At 44.0% G+C, this 24,288-nt stretch overlaps 1 protein-coding gene across 2 annotated transcripts in view; it reads left to right on the forward strand.

Annotated features, from left to right (window-relative positions):
* Window positions 1-298: 298 nt before the first annotated feature.
* The window catches only part of GPD2 (glycerol-3-phosphate dehydrogenase 2), a 172,266-nt gene continuing 148,276 nt past the window's right edge, over window positions 299-24,288 (forward strand). The window contains exon 1 of one of the 2 annotated variants that reach the window (XM_055121701.1): window positions 299-585. The gene's annotated coding sequence lies outside the window, so the exon portion shown is untranslated. Of the gene's footprint in view, window positions 586-1,057; window positions 1,234-24,288 lie in introns of those variants that run through there. The other variant, XM_055121700.1, reaches the window with a different exon arrangement.

The raw sequence follows: 24,288 nt of genomic DNA on the forward strand, positions 1-24,288 counted from the left end.
CTGGCTATTTCCTAAGACTCCAGTAAGAACTTTTATTTTAAGGCACCCAGGAGTTCCCCAGACTATCGAAGAAAAGCTCTGAAAAGGATTCATTTGAACCCCCTCTGCACCCTCCTGGGGTCCACTTGGACTCGCCTAGTACTTGCAGGTCCAACAAGTGAGCTGGGCATGCTCAGTGGGCAGGGTCGGTTTGTCGCGGGGGAGGGCGGGGGGGTTGCAACTGGGAAGTCTGTGGCTCAGCTGCTGGGGTTCTCCGCCTCGTTCCCCCCCCATGCCCCCCACCCCCCCCACCCCGTACGAGGCCGGGCCTTGAGCAGCCTTGCTCAGCATCCCACCTCCTGGGGCTGGGGCTTGGTCCTCCCTGCAGGAACCCGGCGCTGACATTCAAGCGGGGGGTCAGGAGGCCCGGCGCGCCTGCAGAGCCGCGCTGGGGGGGGGGGAGGGAAGAGCTCAGCGCCCGGGCTTTGGGCTCCGCTGGCGGGGTCCCAGGGGTCCGCCCGCCTCGTAGGCGCGTCTCTAGGCCCCGGGAAGCCTGTCGGCTGAGCCCGGGCAAGCACGATTCCGGGGCAGGCAGCGCGAAATCAGGTAAGACCGGCCCGCTGGCTTGCAGGCGGGCGTGCGAGTGTCGCCCGGCCCGGGCAGGTGGCGAGGGCGGCCGGGCTCGGGGAGGGCCGAGGAGAAGGGACGCGTCCAGCGCTCGGCCTAGGCCCGCCGCGGCTCCCCGGCGGGCAGCAGGTCCGGAGAGGCGCGCGGGCAGCAGGGAGGGGCGGCACTGCAGCCGGGCACCGCGGCCCTCGCCTCCGGGTCCCCGTGGGGTCCCGTGCGAGGGGCGGCCGCGTCCTCGATCGTGAGGCGGCCCCTCTCGGGCCCCGGGGACCTCCGCCACCCACTTCCGCGTCGCCGGGCCGGAGCAGCCTGGGCCGCGGCCTCGAGGCTGCAGGAGGCGGCCTCGCGGACCCGGGAGGAGCAGCCGCGGCGGGAGGAGGAGGAGAAGGAGGTGGAGGAGGTGGTGGAGGAGGAGGAGGAAGAGGAGGAGGAAGTCGCCCGGGAGGCGGGGGCGCGGCGGCGCCGGGCGCGTCGGGTTACACTCGCGCAGCCTGCCCCGGAGTGACATCCACCCGCGCCGCGCTGCGAGTACCACGGCCGCGGCTCGCATTCGGGGGAGGCAGAGACTCCGCCCCGGCCGCAGGAACTGGGTGCTCCCGCTCCCTCTCCCCCGACGACCCAACGCAGGTGTGTGCTTCCTGGGAGACCCCTCGCCACCCCCCGCCTCCCAGGGTGGCCCGGGGGAGCCGGCCCGTGGTGACCCGGGCGAGTCCTTTAGTGCTCCGGGGTTGGGGTGAGAGGTGGCGGGAATCTGGGGAGAGGTTTTGAATTTCTTCCCCAGCCACCGAAGGTGGACGCGTCTAGGCTTTTTAGTTGACTTCCCCCCCGCCTTTTTTTTCTTTTTTCGGGGTGGGGTGGGGTGGGGTGGAGGAAGGCGGCGAGGTGGAACACATGAGTCTCTCTAGTGGTAAGGAAGGGTTTTGGGGCGAGGGTTGGTGTCCCCTTGAAAGTTTGCTGCAAACTTTTGGCTGGTGACTGTCGCGCAGCTAATGCGGAGCGTTGTTGCTGCTCTTGGAAGTTAAGAAAAAGGTTTTGGAAAGGGGCTGAGGCTTTTTTCTTGGAGGACCTCAGCTGCTTCCCTGCTGTGGCAGTTCTGGGAGGAAATGGAAGGTGCACCCCGATGAGTTTCCACCAGCCGCCTCTCCCATTTAGGAAGATCTAGACGCAGATAAGAGATGTTCCAGGAGTGCTTTGGTAGGAAGGTAGAGGTTGGCGAATGAGGCGTTGGTGTTTGGCCGGATCACGTCTCTTTTCCTTCTTATTTAGGGAGCACTCACTTGCAGAAGAGCCTTCCTTAGGGGTTCCAGAGACTTCACACACACACAAATTGTCACCCAGTCTTAGGGACATGGGCTAACTCAAATGACACAACATAGAGATTACATGGGAGGCAGCTGTAGCAACAGCTAACATCTGGATTAGTTCATTTATATAAATAGGTGAAGGAAGGCAGGGTAAGTTACACCGAGACTTGATTGCTTAAAATAAAACGGGTTAATGTTGCATAGGTTCCACATTGAAGAGTTAGGAAGTTTCTGTGAGGATTGTGGAGGCTCATGGCAGTGACAGTCCCCTGGTACCCCCTCAAGCCCCCCTCCCCCCACCACACTTTATTTCCCCACCAGCCATAGTCTGTCCAGTAATAAATGGTGTTTGGGGCTTACTTCTAGCTCTGTACTCAGGAATCTCTTGTAATGGGCTCGGCAGGTCATTTGGGGTGCTGAGTGAGGATGGAACCCTGGTCCTGATGCACAAGGCAGGCACCTTTCCTGCTCTACTACTGCTCTAGCCTGTGACTCTAGTCCCTGAATTTTTCATTTTTCTATTGGCCATCCCATGAGATCTGGCTGCCTTTGGCTGGATCATGAGTCCTGCACAATCTAGGGGACCTTATGAAGTGGATGTTGAAACTGTTCTCTCCTTGGGACAGTATGCCAAATTACAACACTTCTTTGATTTTCACAAACTAGCAGTTGTGGGAAGATGGCGTTTTACAATCAACTTTATTGGAGTTGCACATTCTCACATACTCATACTTTATTTTATAAAAATATTTTCTTTGAAAATTTTTTATCAATTTATCATTGATTTATAGTCATGTAGAATTTCAGTTTAGCATATTTATCTAGATATGTGTAATTGTCTTCACCTCCACTATCAAAAAACTGATCTCTCTCCTGTGTGTGCTGTAAAGAAGGAAGGAAACAAACAACCAAAGCCTTCAGAACCAGTTTCTCTGAACTAGGGCGTGTGTGTATGTAGGTACTGTGAGAAGGATTTTTGGGATTTGGATAGAGTTAAGTGGGTATTCTTATGGTGGCTATTGAAACAATGTATGCATGAAACTATCATCAAACAGTACTGTAAATCATGGGACCTCAATTAAAAAAATGGAGAAAGGTTTGTAAAGAAAGATAATCTGATTAGCATTAAAGCTCTGCTTCTGTTTCTCTTTCATCTAGTCAAAGATTCAATGGCATGGCATGCTAATTGACAGTTGTCTATGGTCACTGGGTTTTATCCTCTCGCCCCAGTTCCGCGGTTGTATCTGTTGGTTTAATCTTGTCATATATATTTAAAAAGGTTTGACTTGTAGCGAAGTCATTTTGGGTAAAAGATTGTAACTGATTCTGTCTTGGTTTACCTATTTTCTCTTTTCAACTAGAATGTACATTTTTTGTGAGAGGAGTTGCTTTACTTTAAACACTTGTATTTTTAAATGCCTAGAGTAGTAACTCGCTTAAAATAAGAGCCCAATGTTTTCTGTTGTTTTTAGCTCTTGGGCCACACCCAGCGATTCTTAGGGATTACTCCTTGTTCTGCATTCTGGAATTACTCTTGGAGGTGCACAGGGGACCATAGGGATGCCTGGGATTCAATCCGGGTCAGCCTCATGCAAGGCAAGCACCCTACCCATTGTACTATCTGCAGCCCAGCCCCATAAGTGTTTTCATAATGAGTGACTGAACTGTAGTACAAATTCTAGCTTGTAATAGGCGCTCAATAAATGTTTTCACAATGAGTGACTAAATTGTGGGACAAACTCTAGCTGAGTTGTAGTGGAGAGGAGAGAAAACCAAAGACTTTGGCCTTAGGCAACCTCTTTAAACTTGGTGAATTTCTATGGTCTTATTGGGAGGCATGGTAATATGTAACACATGTAAAATCCATAGTCATAAACCTGTCAGGCAGGTAGTAAAATTCAAATATTTGTTATGTTTTTTCTTATATTCAAAAGGGTAATTGTGGGCAAAGAATGCAGTTGAACAATTTAGCTCTTGTGTATTGGGTATGAATTATCCAGCATCCCGTTCCCCTTTAAAACGATGTTTGTGTTATGTATGCCTTACCTATTTCATGTAAACTCTAAAATATATTAGCACAGAATTTTTTTTAAGTTTATTCATGACAGGTAAGATATGATTATTACCATGAGACCCAAGTAAAAAATTAACTTTAATGCAGGAAAAGAAAAAAAAATAAAATGGTGTGTGTGTGTGTGTGTGTGTGTGATGGTGTGTGTGTGTGTGTGTGTGTGTGATGAAAAAGAAAAGGGAATGAGTGGTAGCGATGGCTATTACAGAAGGGAAGCAGTTTCCTCATCATCTGATTTCTTCGCTTTATTATTAATTTTTTTTTCCTGTGATGCTATTTTCTTCTGTTTTGCAAAACTCTGTTTTCTCTTCTTGCCTACCCAAAGAGTTACTAGGCTGTCCTAAATACAGAAAAAAACAAAACAAAACATAACAAAGTTCATGAAGTGTGTGAGAAAGCAAATAACCCTGGCTTTTAAGTGTTTTTTTTTTTTTTTTTTTGTAAGTTGTGTAGCATTTTAAACACAAGTAGTAGGTAAAGATAAAGTGTAGCTTTTAGGAAGAACCAGATTTGTTTAATAAGGTAACCATGGAACTCTAAGACTATCTAGAGATCAGCTTGGCTCCTGCATTGTCATGTAGCCAGTGGTGGGCTGTTTGGGACTAGTGTCTGTGAAAGGGACAAGTGCCCTAGGCTCAAGTAGAATCAGATTTTTTGGTTAGGAGGATGTCACTCAACTTCAGAGAAACTTGTTTCTGAAGATTATAGGTCATAAGACAGCCTTTGTTTCAAGTCTATGAGCTGTTTTATATTAAAGTATATTTAAAAAGGCAGGGACTGGAGTGATAGCACAGCGGGTAGGGCGTTTGCCTTACCTGGGTTCGATTCCCAGCATCCCATATGGCCCCCCAGGCACCACCAGGAGTAATTCCTGAGTGTAGAGCCAGGAGTAACCCCTGAGCATCACTGGGTGTGACTCAAAAAACAAACAAACAAAAAAAGACAGTCTGTCATGGACACATATACTTTCAAAATGAAATTTCTGTGGAAAGGTTTATCAGAATTCTGTAAAAATTCTGTATTTGCTCTAAATATGCCTTTCATTATGTCTAAAGATTTAAAATTCATGATCATAGTGAATTCTTTATTCTTGCCACTTTTTTGGGGGGGTAAAGGGGTGAGGACGCTACACCTGGGGGTGCTCAGGGCTTACTGTCTACAGGCATCCCACCAGATACGGTGCCAGAGATTTGAACTGGTGTTAGCCTCTCAAGGCAAGCACTTTAACCCCTGTAATATCCCTGTGACCCCTACTCTTGCTACTTTTCACGTACTTAAAAAACAAATGTACCAGATGACTGTCTTAATGTGTTCAGTGGGATCTTTTTCATCTGAAGTTTCAGGGGAAAATTACTAATCATTAGTTTGGAAACCCCAGAAGTGGCTTATTTCAAGATTGTTATTTTGGAAGGTAAAATTGAGTGCAATTAAACTGGAAAGTTTAGTTCTGATAATTAAGCCATTATCAGAATGGCTTTATTTATTTGTTTATTTATTTGGGAAGGTGCCACACCTGTCCAGCCCTCAGGGGCTACTCCTGGCTTGGTACTCAGGGCTCACTCCTGCAGGTGTTTGGGGGATTATGCAGTACTGGGGATCAAGCCCAGGGCTCCACATGCAAAGCATGCACTCTCTCATTTTGAGCTACCACCTTGATCCCAGATCGTTTTAGATTCTCATTGCTAAATAACAAAATTCTGCTGAGTACGTTTGAAGGTCTGAGTGGCTTTATTAAATGATTCATGAGCTGGCAGTAACCTGTCTAGCTAATGGTGCTCACTGTGTTGCACAGAGAGGTTGTATGTGATGTAGGGGTGCCCTGAAAGGCTGTACATCAAGGAAGTTTATCTTTTAAATTTTTTTGTTGGTCACAGCTTGTGGTTTGGACAAGGGGCAGGAAATGACAGGATCTTCTGGTGCTGGGAATTGTAACTGGGACTTCTGCTTGCAATGCCTGCTCTTTAGCCTTTGGAGCTATGTCCTAGCCCCAGAAAGAGCTTTTACAGTTGAAAGGTGTGAATGCTTGTGGAAGGAGGTATGTGTAGGGTAAAGTATAGAGCAGTTATTTATCAAAAGACATAATCTTAAATTAAAAAGAAAAGTAATCTAAGTGTTTTTTTTTTGTTGTTGTTGTTGTTGTTGTTGCTTTTTGCGTCACACCCAGCGATGCACAAGGGTCACTCCTGGCTCTGCACTCAGGAATTATCCCTGGTGGTGCTCAGGGGACCATATGGGATGCTGGGAATTGAACCTGGATTGGCCAAGTACAAGGCAAATAAATGCCCTACCCGTTGTGCTATCCTCCAGCCCCTGTTTTTTAATTTTTTGATTTAATTAATTAATTAAATTTTTTTTAGGCAGGGCTACTTTTTTTTTTAATTTAAATTTTATTGAATCACCATGTGGAGGGTTACAAAGTTCTCAGGATTATGTCAGTTATACAGTACTCAAACACCCTTCCCTTCACCCGTGCCCATATTCCATCACCAACCACCTCATTATACCTCCCGCCCCCTCCCGCCCCCCCAGTCCCTGCCCTTGTAAGTGATAAGTTTCACTTCGTTTACGCTTTATCTTGGTTACAGTCCATGTTTCAACACATAATTCACTATTGTTGCTAGGGTTTCCCCCCCAAAAAAGAGAAGACAGTCCCACTGTCAAGGAAGCATTTGATGGCTCTCCATTGCTGAGAATGTAGAGATATTAAGTCCCGCTGTTTGTTACATAACTTTTCTATTTTTTTCCCCCCTTGTCCCACGCCACCGAGATCACGCCTGTTTAGTAATCACCACGCTACCTGACAAAGGGAAAACACACCAAAAAAGATGGTTATTTCTCGTCATCAGCCGGCGTGGGGCTCTGGCTTAGTTGATAGTCTGGTAGAATGTCTGCAAGCAGTTTCTGGAACCAAAAGTAATACGCTGGTATCGGCCCCGGCTCAAGATTCCACCAGCGTCCCGCTGTTCCAAGTACATAATAATTTATTCCCTTGTATCCCATTCCCACGCCACCAGGTCCGTGTCAGCTTAATGGACATCATACTATGGTTAACGCCACGCCGCGTTTCTTCCCGAGAAAGAAGGATATTTCTTCTCAGCCGGCGTGGGGCTCTGGCTTAGTTCAGTCTATAGAGATGGCTACCACTTTGGTGGCCTTCAATATTTCAGCAAAAGACTTACTATTCTTGTTAGGATTTCCCACCAAAGTCCGATCCGTTAAAAGGGAACCATTTCATATTGGTGATGATTAAATGACAATAGGTTGCGCGGCCATGGCAGGGCTACTTTTAGAGAGGGCCACTCTATAAGGATCTTAAGCAGATTGCTTCTTAGTACTGATGGGAAATTTTAAATTCCCCTTTTGTGTCTGGGTAGATAGCTCAAAGGGCTGGAACATTTGCTTTGAATGCGAGAAGCCAAGGTTTTATGCTTAACACCACATGGTTCCCCTACTCTGCCTGGATCTAAAGCTGAGTACTGCCCGGTGTGGCCCCTCCCCCTCCCCTAATCAAAGAAAGAACAGTGAAACTATTCTTCTTTTGGGAGATGCTAAAACTGTACTTAACTATCAAGACTTTGATAGGACTGGACTTTAATGATTCCACTGTGGGTCTTTAAATAAACATCAAAATACCTACTTCCTCAAGGACCCATCATCTTTTAAATTTATTTTATTATTATTTTTTAATTGAATCCCAGTGTGATATGCACAGTTAGAGAGTTGTTCATGATTGGGGTTCAGCCATATAATGTTCCAACACCTGTCCCTTCACCCCAACACCTGTCCCTTCACCACAACACCTGTCCCTCCACCAATGTAATTTCCCACCACCAGTGATCCCAGGGACCCATCGTCTTTGAGGTGAGAACAAACTTAGAAGTTAAGTTATAGAGAATAAATGAATGACAAGTTGTGCACCTTCTTATTTTAGAATTATTGACATGATGGAGAAGGATATATAGAATGTGCCATGATCATTGATAACTCCAAGTGAAAAAGACAAAGGTCCAGGGTGCCTGCAAACCAGGAACTTTCAAACAACATAAGAACAGACTTTCTGTGTTATCTGGTCAGGATCTTAGGAATGGTTGAGAAAAAGGTAATATGAAGAATAGACTATTTCAGCACTTAAGATTGTTTAGGTAATGATGCAGGCTTGAGTTTATCCTGAATGCTAATTTAATATCTTTGACAGAAATGACTTTTTTCCTTTGTGCTTTCTTACTATTCTGTGTTTTTATCTTTGTCAAGTTTTTTTTTGTTAAATGTTTATTCCTATATTTTATGTTCTGTTATTTCCCAGTTTTCTGTTGAAAATTTAAGTCTTACAAGTTCAGCTTTCTGGTTCATGTTGCAAACAAAACGTGGTCTCTGATGTAAGTTAGATCAAACCTTGGTTGTAATTAGTTCATTAAAATTGGTTTGAAAAATAGGTTGATTTAAATACATTTCCTTTCTGTGGAGGATGGCTAAAAGCACTTCCCCCCTCCCTTTTTAGATGTTTGAGTCATACCCAGTGATACACAGGGGTTACTCCTGGCTCTGCACTCAGAAATTACTCCTGGTGATGCTTAGGGTACTTCATGAGATGCTGGGAATTGAACCTGGGTTGGCCACGTGCAAGGCAAATGCCTTACCCACTGTGCTATCATTCCAGCCCTCTCCCCTAGATGATTAGGGGCACTTAATGAATGCTTTGAATGCAGGTTATTTGCTGAGCTACACATCATCCATTCTGCACAGATCCTGGAGTAGCCAAGGAGCTATTAAGTATGCCTTTAAAACAAACAAAAATACAAAGAAAAAAAGATTCTTTCCTAATTAAGAATTTGGATTGTGACATGTATTAAAACTTTAAAACATTATTTAGAGAAAACCCCACATTATTTGGGAGGCATCTTTTAATTGTTTAAGGAATTATTGTGGATTTATTATATGGCAGAGCCTGGCAAGCTCCACATGGCGTACTTGTTATGCCAGAATCAGTAACAATAACAGGTCTCATTTCCCTGACTCTGAAAGAGCCTCCAATCGTTGGGAAAGATGAGTAAGGAGAGGCTGCTAAAATCTCAGGGCTGGGATGAATGGAAACATTACTGGCGCCCACTCGAGTAAATCAATGAACAATGAGATGACAGTGATACAGTGATACAGTGATTATACTTTTAATAATGTACTGAATAAAAATTATAATAGATATTGTAAAATAAGATAATTTTAAAAATAACAAAGTTAGAATGATTCTAGGTGGGTAAAGTGACCTGCACCAAAAGCAGTGAGTTGCCTGGGTGATTTGCAAATAATGTTGCATGTCACCTGACTCCTGGCTATCTTGCCACTTCTGTTGCAGGTGAGTTGGACAAAGTGGTACCTTTCCTCTCAACTCTCTTCATTGGAGAAGTCTCTGAGAGGAGGATTAGGACTGTTCAAGTATGCTCTGAACATGTATGTGTTATGGACATTAGCCACATGAAATTCTGTCAAGCTGTGCCTGAAGTCTACTTAACCTACGTGGTGTGGGAACCGGTCCCCAACATCGAGTTTTCAGGGAGCCAAGGACTTTGTGGGCCCAGTCTAGATTCCAGTTTCTTTAAGTTGTACAGTCAAGTTGCATATATGGGTCCTTTCTTCCTTAATCATGAATGCTTGCGTAGTTATGAACTTCCCTCTCAACACGGCTTTTGTTGTGTCCTATAGGGTTTGGTTGCTCTTTTAATTATTGTTTGTTTCCATGAATGAAGCTTTGAGTTCCTGCCCTCCCCCCACCCTTTTTTTTTGCCTTTTGGGTCACACCCAGCGATGCTCAGGGGTTACTCCTGGCTCAGTACTCAGGAATTACTCCTGGCAGTGCTTGGGAGACCACATGGGATTCCAGGGAACGAACGTGGATGGGCTGCATGTAAGGTAAAGGCTGAACCTGACGCATGATTGCTGCAAGTCCTGAATTCCCTTTTGATTTCCTCTTTAACCCACTAGTTATTTAGTAATGAGCTTTTCAATTTCTGGGTATTAGGGTTGTTTCTCCATTTCTGTTCGTGAATAACTTCTATGTTTCGTGCATCATGGTCTGAGAAGATAGTTGATGTGATTTCTACGTGCTTGACTGTGGAGGTATGTTTTGTGTACCAGTATGTGGTCTATCTTGGAGAATGTCCCGTGTGCTTTAGAGATGAATGTGTATTCGGCTTTTGGTGGATAAAAATATGTTTACTTAACCCCTCTCTTCCATTTCTTCCTTCAAAGTATTTCTTTTCTGAACTTTAATGTGGTTGATCTATCTAGAGGTGACAGCAGTGTTGAAGTCTCCGCTATGATTGTTCCTATCAGTGTCTTTCTTTAAGTTTATTAGCAGTTGTTTTAAGTATTTTGCTGGTCCCAGATTAGGTACATATACTATTTATGAGTAAGTTCTTTCTGCTGTTTGTGTCCCCTAATCATTAACAAATGACCCTCACTGTCTGAAGTCTATGTTGTCTGATACCAGTATGGCCACTCTAGCTTTTTTATAGAATTGTTTGCTTGAAGGATTGTCTTCCAATCTTTGACTTTGAGTCTGTGTTTGCTCTGCCCACTCAAATGTGTTTGTTGGAGATAGCAGAATGTTGGGTTCAATTTCTAATATTCCATTCTGTGCCTCTTAATGGTGCATTTAGTTCATTGACATTGAGAGAGATTATTGTCAAGGAGTTTTGTGCCATCTTTTGGTAGAAGTAAGGTGTGCTTGTCGGATTCATCTTGCCTTAGAGTAGCCCCTTTAGTTCTTCTTATATGATTGTTGTTTTGTTTCTATAAAGTTCTTGAGCTGTTTTTTATTCATGAACTTGCATTCTGTTCTTTCAAGTCTGAACGAGAAGTCTGTCTGGATTAAATATTCTTGTGAGGTGTTCATTCCATTGAAGTGATTTATTTTTATTTTTATTTACTATATCCCACTATTATCTTTGAATCCTGAGGGTTTTATTTGGTAGGTCTGCTGTAAATCTTAAGAACACTCTGTTGCATATAATTTCCTTCTTTAATATAGCTGCTTTCAGCTTCCAGTATTCTATCCCTATCTAGTGTTTTAATCATTCTGATTAGGATGTGTCTTGGAGTATTTTTATTTGTATCTCTTTTAGATGGTAACTTCCCAGCCTCCTGGATTTGGATGCATGTATTCAATTCTGGAAACTTCTGCAATGATGTTTTTGACTATTGGTTCTTCATCAGGGGTCTTCCTGCCCCTCAGGGCTCCTGATGATTCTTAAGTTGTTCCTCTTAAATTCATCCCAAAGCTCTCTTGTCATCTATTCACTTATTTGGAGGTTTTTTTCCCCATCTTATGCTGCTGTCTGAAGGTTTTTGCATCTTGTCCTGGATCTCACTGATTTGTCCTCAGCACGTGTCACTCTGATGGTGAGGTCTTCCAGTGAGTTTTTCATTTCGCCTACTAAGTTTTTCCAGATCTGTCATTTGTGTTTGTAGTTTCCTCATTTCCGTTCTCCTATCTTTTTGTGTTTTATTGGTGGTCTGTTTCATTGTATCTTTGAGCTCGTTAAACATCCTAATCATTTCCACTTTGAGTTCCTTCTCAGAGAGATTGTAGAGGGAGTTGTTACTGATAGGGACTTCAGGATTACAGTCTTCACTCACTAACCATATTGGGGTTCTGCACTGCTTTTCCGTGCTTCATTTTAAAGTCTGGATATATTTCTTTCCCACTTCACTGTCTGCTTCTCTCTTAAGGTTAGTAAGGTCTCTGGGAGAGTTTTATGGAAGGGAAAGTATCTTGTGACTGCCCCTTGGGAAGCACACATTTTGCCTTTCCCACAATATGCTCTGACCTGTGGAAGGTATTAAGTATTTCTACTTAATACCCCAATGATAATTTTTTTTTCTTTTTGAGTCACACCCAGCGGTGCTCAGGGGATACTCCTGGCTCTGCACTCAGTAATCACTCCTAGCAGTGCTTGGGGGACCATATGGGATGCCGGGGATTGAACCCAGGTCGGCTGCATGCAAGGCAAACGCCCTACCCGCTATACTGTTGCTGCAGCCCCAATGCTAGTGTTTTTATATTCCATTAAAAAATTATCCTGTGGGTGAACGAACACAGCAAAAGCCAGGAGTAAGCTCTGAGCATGGTTGGGTGCAACTCCAAAACAAAAACAAACAAACAAGGTATTATCCCAGTCCTTGAATATCCTGAGAATAGGCTACCAGTTTCATCAAGTTTACTCTAATTTCCCTAGTCAGAAATTTTTTAAAACCCTTTAACTGTCTCTTTTAAAAATGCTGCTCTTAAGTATTTTACTTGAGTAGATGGTAATTACTTGAAAATATGTATCATTTCCCTCCAGGCGAAAGATTACTCATATCAAGGCCTGGATTTTACATAATTTTGTAGACTTCCTATCTCATACTTAAGTGCCCAGCATGGAAAAAATGCAAATATTTGTTGAAAAGTGATTTCCTCATAATTCACCGATCTCCTAGATTTTTTTCAGATTTTGTAAATTTTATTTTATTTTTATAAAGTTGTTCACAATAATTCATTGCATTTAATAGTCAAACACCAATCCCACCACCATTGCACCTTCCCACCACCATATTTGAATGTTTCCACCCCAAATCCCAAATCATGCCCCCCAAAGCTTGGTATATCAGTGGTGTAGAGTATGAGAAGTTGCTCCGAGAATTCTAGAATTTAGAATACGATTACACAGCAGATTGATTCATGGGTGAGGCCTATGTTCCTCTCTTCTGGGAGCTTTATTTCTGAATCACTGGATTTTGGCCATTGATGAGATTATGGCACCAGGGGCAGTTTGTGGGTGTGACTGCCAAACTACCGGTAAACTTGAGAGATGGGGGAGGAGGCCAATTTCCCCTCTAAATGAACTTGGAGATCTCAGTCTCAGGTACTGCATACCTGGGTTTTTCTGCAGATTCCCTCGTGGGTGAGGCTCGTCCGAGTCTGTGGACAGTGGCCGTGAGCATGGCCAAGGTTGAGTTCTGGAGGTTTTCAGCTGCCGGGTCTCGAGGTGGGGAGGGAAACTCAACCCGCCCCCCTCCGAGTTGCCCTTGTGGGGACAGCCTGGCGAGGGTTCTCGACCACTTACCTCCTAATTACTCATGAAGTAGAAGGATTGCCTGTCCTTGGAAAGGAGATAAAACAGGCAGATGTATTTTATTTTACCTAATTAGTTAAGCTTTGAGTTTTGTCTTTTTAGTTTTCCTCTTTCTCTTTAATCATTTGTAGTTCTCTTATCTGAAGGCTATTTGGGAGGAGGAAAGGCAGTGACAGCAGGTGATCCACTGAGGGTTTCTTGCCTTTTAAAGACCTCACAGGACTGCTCTCTCTCCTGCATCCCGCAATTTGCCCATCTATTCCATTCTTTTAACTTTCCTTTTACTTTGTAGTGCTGAGAATCAAACCCAGAACCTCATTCAAGCCACGCTTGTACACTGGCATCGAGCTGCATTCCCAGTCCCTAATCCCTCTCTTAGGAAAGAATTCAGGGCTCAAGTGATAGTACAGGGGTTACAGCACTTGCGTTGCATACAGCTGAGCTGGTTTAATCTGTGGCACAATATTCGGAACCTGGCTTGGTGGCAGGCAAGGCACCAATCCCTATACTGGCTGGCTTTCTCACCCCAGATGCTGTGTTCTTAATCTCATTTTTGGCTTATGTTCTTAGGATCTATCAACAAAAAAAATGCATATTTTGGGCTGGAGCAATCGTACAGTGGACAGGGTGTTTGCCTTGAGTTCCACCAAGCCAGGTTCAATCCCTGGCATCTCATATGGTCCCTTGAGCACTGCCAGGAGTGATTCTTTGAGTGCAGAGCCAGGAGTAGCTTCTGATAATTGCTGGGTGTGACCTTCCCTACAAAAGTGTATTTTTACCTTTTATCTCATTTACTCTTCTTTTTTTTTTTATTTGCTGGCATAAACCTCTTGCCCTTATCCCACCCACCATTAGTAGAGGAGACTTTTTCTAAAAGACTCTGGAGTCACAGAGTTGTCTAGTAGGAAAGGTTAGATATTTAAAACCATTTGAGCTTATTAATAATAGTAATGAAAACTATTATTTCTTGAGAACATTTTTTTGTCCCTCTGTGCCAAGAACTTTTTGCACATTGTTTCATGTGTCAGCAGTAAATCTTAGTATATCGTTAAGGAAACATGCCCAGAGAACTAAAGCTTACTCATAGCTATATAATTTTCTGAAACATTGGAAACTTCTTTGAAAACTGTGGAAAGATATAATAGAATCAATGGATAATACTCCTAGCTTTTCCATGGTTACTTTCCCTCCCTCCCTCCTTTCCTCCCTCCTCCTTCCTTCCTTCCTTCCTTCCTTCCTTCCTTCCTTCCTTCCTTCCTTCCTTCCTTCCTTCCTTCCTTCCTTCCTTCCTTCCTTCCTTCCTTCCTTCCTTCCTTCCTTCCTTCCTTCTTCCCTCCCTCCTCCCTCCCTCCCTTCCTTTCTCTCTCCCTCCCTTCCTTCCTCCTTTTCTTTTAGATTTTGGACTATACTTGTGCTCAGGGCTTACTTCTGATTTACTGCTTGGGGACCACTTCTGAGGTGCTTGGGGGACCATGTGTTACTGGTGATTAACCCCAGGGCTCCTGCATGCAAAGCATGCACTCCAGCCTGTTAAGCTATATCCCCAGCTTCTCCCCCCCCACCACTTTTCTATTTTTTTAAATACAAAGGTTCACCAATGCTTTATTTAAATACAAAATCCTAAACTAGACTAGAGTCTATTTCTTGCTTATTGCTACTGGATACCACAATTCTGCTCTTTAAAACTTGTCCTCTTCTTTTTTTCTTTTTTTTTTTTTTTAAGGGCCCACGTATTTATAACTAAGTCATTTTCTTAGTTATAAAAGTAGGGTTTTGGGAATGCATGAGGATAATCTGTTAACAGTGTTTGTCATCCCATGGATCACCAGGTATGATTCGGCCCATCTAGCTGGCTAAGGTGGGTCTCCCATTCCTCCTCTGCCAATCCATGTGCATTCTTTCCAGAGATGCATGCTTGATTAAGAGGGTAGCGTCCCCAAATTGGACGCAACCTCATGGAAGGTATATGAGAGAACTTGACCTTTCAACACCTATAATTCCTGTTACTTGGACAGTTTTTGCTGGGAATGCTGAACTTGTGCAAACATCGTATAGTACTCTACAAATGTCTGCCTAAAATGATACTGTCAGACGCTCTACCGCCGAGCTACATCTCCAGCCAGAATCCCTGTTCATTTCAATGGATGTGGAAACAACCTGCAATTTGGAATCAGTCTTTTTTTTTTTTTTTCTGTTGCTACCATGGATTATGAATGCTACTGGAAACTAACAATCCTATACGATAGGAGTTGCATACAGATTTCTATTCTATGCCTTTAGCCACGAGGTACTCCTTTCCACCTGTTTCTTGACATCACCTTTCTACATTTCTTGGAGGTTTTTCCCCCAAACCTTTGTTATTTCCTTTGACCCTTTCACCCTATCTATGTCTTTCTTTATCAGAAGACAGTGTTAAAACACACTAAGCTGTTTCAATTGAAATATCTGGAAACAGATCAAATATTTCTCAACCATGTCATAGCTTTAGTTGTCGGATGACTTTCCTCTCTTTGAAGAACAGGCACCTTGAGTCATTGTATTGTGTAACTCTGTGATCCCTGAGGGCTTTGTTTTCAACTCTCTCCAGCTAGTGAAAAAGTGGGTGAAAAAGAAGCACACCCACTTTCTAAATATTTAGTCTTGAGATTGAATATATCAGTTGTACCCCCATAAGACAGGTTAGAAACCAAGTGTTTAATGAGGCTGACACTCAAGGACAGTAGAGACAAGGGCCAGGAGAATTGCCCCATAGCTGGAAGACTGCTTCACGAGCAGAGCGGAGAAGGCAGATGGAAAAGAGAAGAGATCACTAAGAAAATGATGGCTGGAGGAATCAGTTGGGATTGGAGATGTGTGCTGAAAGTAGATAATGGACCAAACATGATGACCTCTCAGTGTCTCTGTTGCAAGCCACAATGCCCAAAAGTAGAGAGAGAGTATAGGGAATATTGTCTGCCATGGAGACAGGGGGAGGGTGGGAAAGGGGGGGTATACCCGGGATATTGGTGGTGGGGAATGTGCACTGGTGGAGGGGTGGGTGTTTGATCATTGTGAGATTGTAACCCAACATGAAAGTTTGTAACTATCTCACGGGGATTCAATAAAATTTTTTAAAAAAGAGAAAGAAATCAAGTGTTTAGTCACATCTACCAGGAAAGGGAGAAGAGAAAGGGTTTTTAGTAGAGAGTTAGTCCCTTAGCAGCAGTTTTGCATCTTATTATACTGAAAAATAAAAAAGGAAAGAAACAAAAACAAAACAAAAGCAAGTTATACATGTCAACTCGTAATAGTTTGCTCTTTTTTCACATATCTGAATTAACTCTTTGTTAACTACCAATTTTGGAGCAGAGTTACTCAAGTTTTATTTTTAGCCAGAGTACTCTGGATCTCCCATTCCCTCATATATTTCACTCAGTAAAGTTTTGCCACATTCATTTTAACGAGAATGCTCCAGATTCTTCCATCCTAAAAATACACTGGATGAGTGGGTCTGGAGGACAAGAGATAGGAATGGACACCTCACCTGAGCTATGGCGGCCTCAAAAACTCTCCTGGGTGTAATGTTGGTGGGATTGGTGTTGCAATATTGAATGTGATAAATCAATGTGAACAACTTTATGCAAATAATGTAAAAAAAACTGAAAGAGAGAAAGAAAGAAAGAAAGAGAAGGAAGGAAGGAAGGAAGGAAGGAAGAAAGGAAATTAAGAAAGAAAACTCTTGGAAGACCTCTTCGAGCCATGCTTGCTCCCTGCACCTCATCAGGCTACTAGATGCCAACAATGTTGGACACAAATCTGGGGTCCAGGAAAACCCGAGGACTCCTAGTTGGGGGCCTGTGCTTCAAAAAATTTTGAAAGCCAAAGCTTTTCTTTCACTCCATTCTCCACTTTCTGCTCCTTTCCTCCGTTCTTTCAAGCTATGCTTCCTAAAAGTGTGTTTTATATTTTGTTTAAACAAAAAAAAAAAGAAAATTAATTTTCCGTTCACATCACCTGTTGAGAATTTGGCTTCTACCTTAGATGGATCTGTTCTTGTCAGGATTATTAGTATCCTCCTGATTGGCATATCAAGGTGTTCTTTTTGAAATTTCACTGGTTCTGTTTTCTGTGAGATTAAACCTCTGGGTTCCCTGAACACTTTGCTGGACTTCTGTCAGACTATTCTTCATGGATCTCTTTGCAGTGTTTCCCGACTATTGAGTTCTTTATACCTGTCCTTTGTTCATTCTCTTTTTACTGTAGCTGCTTCCTTATACCACTGGTTCACCTCAATTTCTAATTTCAGTGATTTCCTAGTCAGCATTCCTAACCTGACCTCTTCCTTGTGTTCAGATGAGGTGGATATTTCCACTTGGATGTCCCACAATTAGGACAGGGCACAGCTCTCCCCTCCACTGGCCCTACATGCTCTTTTCCTCTTCTGGAAGAACACTACATCTTTTCTCCCATTCATGCATCTTGTTCCATTCATTTATCTTGTTGAGTTAAGCTGTCACCTAATATGTGTCAGGCCATTTGGTTCAGATTAGCACTGTAGCACTGTTGTCCCATTGTTCATCGATTTGCTCGAGTGGGCACCAGTAACATCTCCATTATGAGACTTGTTGTTACTGTTTTTGGCATATCCAGTATGCCATGGGTAGCTTGCCAGGCTCTGCCGTGTGGGTGGGATACTCTCGGCAGCTTGCTGGGATCTTCGAGAGGGATGGAGGAATCGACCTGGGGCGGCAGCATGCAAGGCAAACACCCTACCCGCTGTGCTATTGCTCCAGTCCTTGGTTCAGATTAAGATTATTAAAGTTTGGGGCTGGCTGGAGCAATAGCACAGCGGGTAGGGCGTTTGCCTTGCACGCGGCCATCCCAGGTTCGATCCCAGCATCCCATATAGTCCCTCGAGCACTGCCAGGAGTGATTCCTGAGTGTAGAGCCAGGAGTAACCTTAAAAAGCAAACAAAAAAAAAGATTATTAAAGTTTAAGATAATGTAAAGTAGGTACCATCATTCTCTTTTTGAATTTATGTTCTGAGGGTAGGAGGGAAGAGATAATACAGGAGACATGAGGTGGTGACAGCCATCGCTTGATTTGGATTTGGGTGGTTTTGGATTTGGCCTGGCCTGGTAAGTTGACATTTATGCTGGCTCTTGAATGTCCAGAAGGAGCGATCTATCTGTGCAAAGACAAGGAGCAGAGTATTCCAGGCAGAAGAGACAGCTATGCAAAAGTCTAATTGTATTCCTGATAAATTTGAAGGGCAGAAGAAAGTAAATTAACCTGAAATTTAGTGGGTGAGAGAAGAGGGGTCTGTGTTACTTTCCTGAGACTGCTGAACAAATACCTACAAACCTGACTAAAAGCAGTTTCATTCTTCCATAGTTCCTTCAGAAGGCCAGAAGCTGTATCAAGGTATGGCTGAAATCAGATGTTGACAGGCTGTTTCCTCCTGAAGACCTGTGGGGGGATTGTTTGCTTCATCTGCTGCTGTGACTTCTATCATTCCCTGGTCTGTGGCTGCATCACTGCAGTCTTTTTCCTGTGTGGGTACAGTGCCTTCTCTGTGTCCAGTCTCTCTCTGCCTTCCTATTCAAATGTCACATGTAAAGCACTTAGGGCCCTGAATATTCAGGATAACCTCCCCATTTTGAGTCCTTAATTAATCACATTTGTAGATATGGTTAACTGCTAACGAACTACCTGGAACTCACATGGTAAAGAAAGAAAGGCTGCCTAAGAGTAGACGCTCATAATTAGATATTGCCTTTCCCTGGAGATAGGTTAATAAGATGGTTTCTGGTAAAAACCCCAATTCTGGATAAGACTTCCACAGTAGAGGCTGGAGCCATAGCACAGCAGCTAGGGCGCTTGCCTTGCACGCGGCCAACCCAGGTGCGATTCCCAGCATCCCTTATGGTTCCCTGAGCATAGCCAGGAGTGATTCCTGAGTGCAGAGCCAGGAGTAACCCCTGAGCATCGCCAGGAATGACCTAAAAAGAAAAAAAATACTTCCACAGTAAATTGATAGTTAAAAAATGTTAACAGTTTTCTACCCTTTTTTTTGGGGTGGGGGCACACCCATTGGTGCCCAGAGCTCGCTCCTGACTGTGCTCAGGAACCATCTGTGGTGCTGGGGATTAAAACCAGGTCAATTGGTGGCTGGAGCAATAGCACAGTGGGTAGGGCATTTGCCTTGCACGCAGCCGACCCAGGTTCAATTCCCAGCATCCCATATGGTCGGTCCCCTGAGCACCGCCAGGGGTGATTCCTGAGTGCAGAGCCAGGAGTAACCCCTGTGCACCACTGGGTGTGACCCAAAAAGAAAAAAAAACAGGTCAATTACATGCAAAGCAAGTGCCTTACTTCCCATATTTTCTTTTGAACCTGCTGTTCCTTAGTTGGTATTAGCTAGAAATAACTGGTACATCTTGGAAAGACCATTAGAGCTGATCTTGGTTATAGATTTATTACCTAGATAGAGGAAATAATTACTTCAGCTGATCTTGGTGATAGATTAATTACCTAGATAGAGGAAATAAGAACCAAGGCAGAGACTTCAGATTTTCTCTTGAACAACTGGGCCATGAACTGAGAAGTGGGTAGTTGGGAGAGAAATAGACTTGATGGAAGACAGAAAATATTCTGTTTTGCTTAAGCTAATGTTGAGATACGTATTAGAACAGTCCTCTGAGATATTAGTTAGATCAATGGATGGATGGAGTTTGGAGATTCTGGAAAGGTTTTTTTTTTTTTTTTGGCCACATCTACTGGTGCTTAGGACTGACTTCTGGCTCTGCACTTAGGATCATTCCTGGGGGCCTTTGGGAACCATATGGGGTGCTGGGGATCGAACCCTGGTTGGTTGTATGCAAGGCAAGTTCCCTACCTGCTTTATTACTGCTCCAGCCCTGTGAGAAGAGCTTAGTTGCAGATATTGCAGGAGTTATTTGCATGTAAATTGTGTGGAATTACCTGTAGAGATTGCATGGATTATTATTTTTTACCTTTAGACCTGCAGACCATCACTCTCTGTGGACCTGTGGTGAAAACAACGGGTACTGAATTGTTTACCACAAGAAGAGGACTATTAAAGCACTGAATTATTTAGGAAAGGAGAAGTTGATAGTGGGGTGGAAGGAAACCAGGAAAGTGTATATCCCTGAAGTTAAGGGTTAAACATTATTTTGATTTACTTAATTTTTCTCCTTTCATTTTGCTTTTGTTGATGCAGTGGTTAGGAGTTATGGTATACAAGTCCATTTTGCGCTGCAGCACTTGTGAGGGTTGGGATTTTGGGGCCTGCACACTTGGTTGCAGCTCAGCAGAAATTGTACACTTTGCAGTGACACCGCGGATCCCAAATGGCAGTGCTGTCAGGATGGTGGCATGTGGGGCAGCATCAGGGATCAAACTTGAGGCCTCACACTTGCAAGGTGGGCACTCTATCACTGAGCCATCTCTAGGTCCCACTAAACAATTTGATTTTTAAAAAAAGTAGATAATTTTAGTATGCCAATTTTGCGATCATTTGTGACACTGGCGACCAGCGTTTATATAGTGCTAAAGATTGAACCCAGGGCCTTGCACATGCAAGGAATGTTATTTTGCCACTCAACTACCTTCCTGACCCTGATTTTATATATTAATATCTATATATAATTTATTTATTCTAATTTTTTGTTTGTTTTTAGGCCACATCTGGCAATGCTCAGGGCTTATGCCTGACTCTGCACTCAGGAATTACTCCTGGTGGTGCTCAGGGACAAATGCTTACTGGAGGGAGAGGCATTTGCTACTAGGGATTGAACTCAGAATTTCATGCATGCTAGGCATGTGCTCTACCACTTGATTTCTCTTCTTGGCCCTTGACATTTAGTACAGAGCCAGGAGAGTTTGGGACAGATGCTTACTGGGCTGAATTGGGGACTAGAGACTCTGCTAGCATACAACACTTCCAAGGTATTTTGTTGTGAAGAGAAGCAGAGCAATGGGAACATTGTTGGAAGGATATATTAGTCAAAGGAAGGCTTGTTAAAATCAGAGAGCAGTAGAGTGAGTTTAGAGTGGAGAGGAAAATACTTAAGCAGAGGAATAACTAATGAAGGCAGGAGAGTATGCTGGGTAATTGTAGGGGTAAAATTCTTGGATAGCTAGGAAAAGAGAAACTCTCAGGCACAAGTAATGGGGCTGGAGTGATAGTACAGCAGGTAGGGCGTTTGCCTTGCATACGGACGACCGGGGTTCGATTCCCAGCATTCCATATGGTCCCCTGAGCACGGCCAGGAGTAATTCCTGAGTGCATGAGTCAGGAGTAATCCATGTGCATCGCCAGGTATGACCCAAAACCAAAACCAAAACAAGTAAAATTGTCCTTTACTAGAAGAAACATTTAATTCATAGTAATGATAAAAAGAAGGACCTCAGAGATTATGAAAATAGAGGGGGATGTCCATACTTAGTAATGAAAGATGGAATTACTGTTATATTTTTGGGAAGAAGGGGACTGTTTGGAGCTTTGGGCCACTCCATTCAGCGCTTGTGGGTTACTCCCTGTGGTACTAGAACCTTGATTCCAGGAACTATCCCAAGGCTTCTCACTTGCATGCATTGTGCACTTAGCCCATTGCCCTCTCTCTGACTCCTAGGAGATGGAATTCTTACCCGACTGTTTCAGCTTTTCCAAGAAGAGTCATGAGGTCGGGGTAGGGAGGATAACACAGTTTTGGGAAAAGAGGTCATTTGAAAGATCCTAGTATTAGGTTTGTTAACTACGGCAATTACATGTTTGAGGCTTGCCTCATGAGTTTCAGTTGAAGCCAGTAGCAGTGTTTTTCTTCAGATAGTTTTTCTTGGAAGCTTAGGTGGAGGTGTGGGACAGGGAGAGCATGCAGCTTAACTAATTTGAGGAAGAGAGGAACCAGGGGTTTAAGGGTGCTTGCAAGTAAGAGATTAGATTACAGTGGTGAATCTCGATCCTAAAATGGACAGCGAAGGGCTTGAGGATGTAATGCAGAGTGGGCAGAATTGTAGAACCAAGGATTAGAAATCCTTGGTTACAGGAGGAGGAGATCAGAGTTACAGTCTCTGAGTAAAGAGCTGAAAAGGGAAAGTGGCCTTTGCAGCCTGGGGTGCTTGAAGCTGGTCTCAGAGTAGGTGTGAGTAATTGTGATGTCAAAGTCAGGCTCCAACTGGAAGGGTGAGTGCCTGAGGCAAGTTCAAGGGAACAGTTATCAGCAGTGAGGTGATTTGAGGCAGTGGGCCTCTGTGTAGGTGTGGAAGAAGTCAGAAGGAGACTGGGGTAAGATTGGAACAGGAAACTGCCAGGTGCTCAGGTCATCAGCGAAAGAGGAAAAACGGAGTAGACAAGTAGATGCCAGCCAGAAGGGATGATGCATGGTAAAGTCTAGTGGCATAAACTTCAAAACAGGCGTGATTTTTTTGGGGGAGGCGTGTAGGGGACACGGGAAGGGGTTAGGCACCTCCCAAGTGGTGCTCAGGAGACCAGGGTTCCCTCCTGGAATTCTTGGCCACCCAGGCCAGTAGTTCAGTGGGAGGGCCTGAGGATTCAGTGTTGCTTGGGCTCTGTGGTGCTGAGAATTCCCTGGGCCACCCAGCTGGTATTTGGGAGGTCCAGGACCACACTCCTGGGAGACCTGTATTGCAAGGGTCAAACTAGGGAGTGCTGCTTGCCAGGCATGGACCTTAACTCCTGTTGAATCTCTAGTCCCTAACTAGTTCTATTGTTTTGTTAATTTGTGTGTGTGTGTGTGTGTGTGGTGGGGGGGATGTTGGGGCTACATTCAGTTTTATTTAGGGGCTGCTATTCCTGTTTGTATTCAAAGATTACTCCTAGTGGTGCTTTGGGACTACTGGATGCCAGGGATTGAATCCAGGTTAGTAGTATACATCAAGTGCCTTAACCCCTTTTCTATACACCCTCTCTCCCCCCCCTTTTATTTTTCTGTTGTGAGAGGGGGATGAGGGTAAAGGAGTTTCCTGCCTAAATTGGCATGCTCATAGAAAAACAAGTCAGTTTAAGGGTTTTGGGGGGATTTGAGCAGAGGTGTCACTGTATTTACAGTCATGGGGTGGGAAGCTGTTGCCGCTGGTCCAGGCGGAGTCTGGCACATTTTGTGAAGTTAGGAATTAACTCTGTCATCTCGACCACAGGAAATTCTCCAGAATGGGAGACCGGTTATCAACAAAATCAGAGATGTTTTGTTATTTCCATCTAAACTGGCAGAACATTAGACAAATGTGAGAATATAAACAACCTGATGTTGCTTGGATGCTGAGTAAAGTGTTCTTAGACCTGTGCAGATTTCAGTTTAGGTTTGCTTTCTTTGTGTTTCTAGAATTTTGCTGGGTGAAAGGAACATTAGAAGAGGTCATGGTGGCCTGCTGGGAATGGTCACAGGGAAGCCTTTTGGGGATCTTGGGTGGGGCTGGACCGAAAGATGCTCCTGTTGTTATGGCAGCCAGTGGTGAGCAGTACAAAGACCCCTTCAGACTGTCTGCCACCTTGGGGCATTTCCTAATGGCAGAGTGGCCAGTAGGAATATTAAGGTTTCCTTGGGGACTTCTATCCAGGGGCTGGGAACATGAGGTTCTCTGAAGACCTTTTCCCTACCAGAATGGCCATGTAACCCCTGTGAGTGTGGCCTTCTCCTATTTGGCAGAAGCTAAGAGCTGTTGCTTCTGGAGGCATGCATCTTAGCAGTCCTTCCTCCAGATATATGTAGACTCTGCTCCCCCTCCATTGTCACTATCTTTGGGTTTTGGAGAGGTCCTCTGGAGTCTCTCTTGATGCTTATATCCTACTTCATAGCTTGGGTTTTTTTTTTTTGGGGGGGGTCACACCTGGTGATGCACAGGGGTAACTCCTGGCCCTGCACTCAGAAATTAACCCTGGCGGTGCTAAGGGAACCATATGGGATGCTGACAACATGAGTTGGCTGCATGCAAAGCAAACGCCCGAACTGCTGTGCTATCACTCCAGTTCCCCTAGCACAGGTTCTTTTATCATTTATCTTCCAGCGCTGTTGCAAGGAATGGGAAAAGATGGAATAGTTGTAAAAATTCAAATATGATTCTAGTAAACCTTGCTAGGAATGTTGTGAAGATCAGTATAATATATAAATTGACTAGCACAGGCTCCAGAGATTTACTTTTTCTTGACAGATCAGTCTCCTCATCTCCTTTTTT

This window comes from Sorex araneus, chromosome X (assembly GCF_027595985.1).
Source record: "Sorex araneus isolate mSorAra2 chromosome X, mSorAra2.pri, whole genome shotgun sequence".
Lineage (NCBI taxonomy): Eukaryota > Metazoa > Chordata > Mammalia > Eulipotyphla > Soricidae > Sorex > Sorex araneus.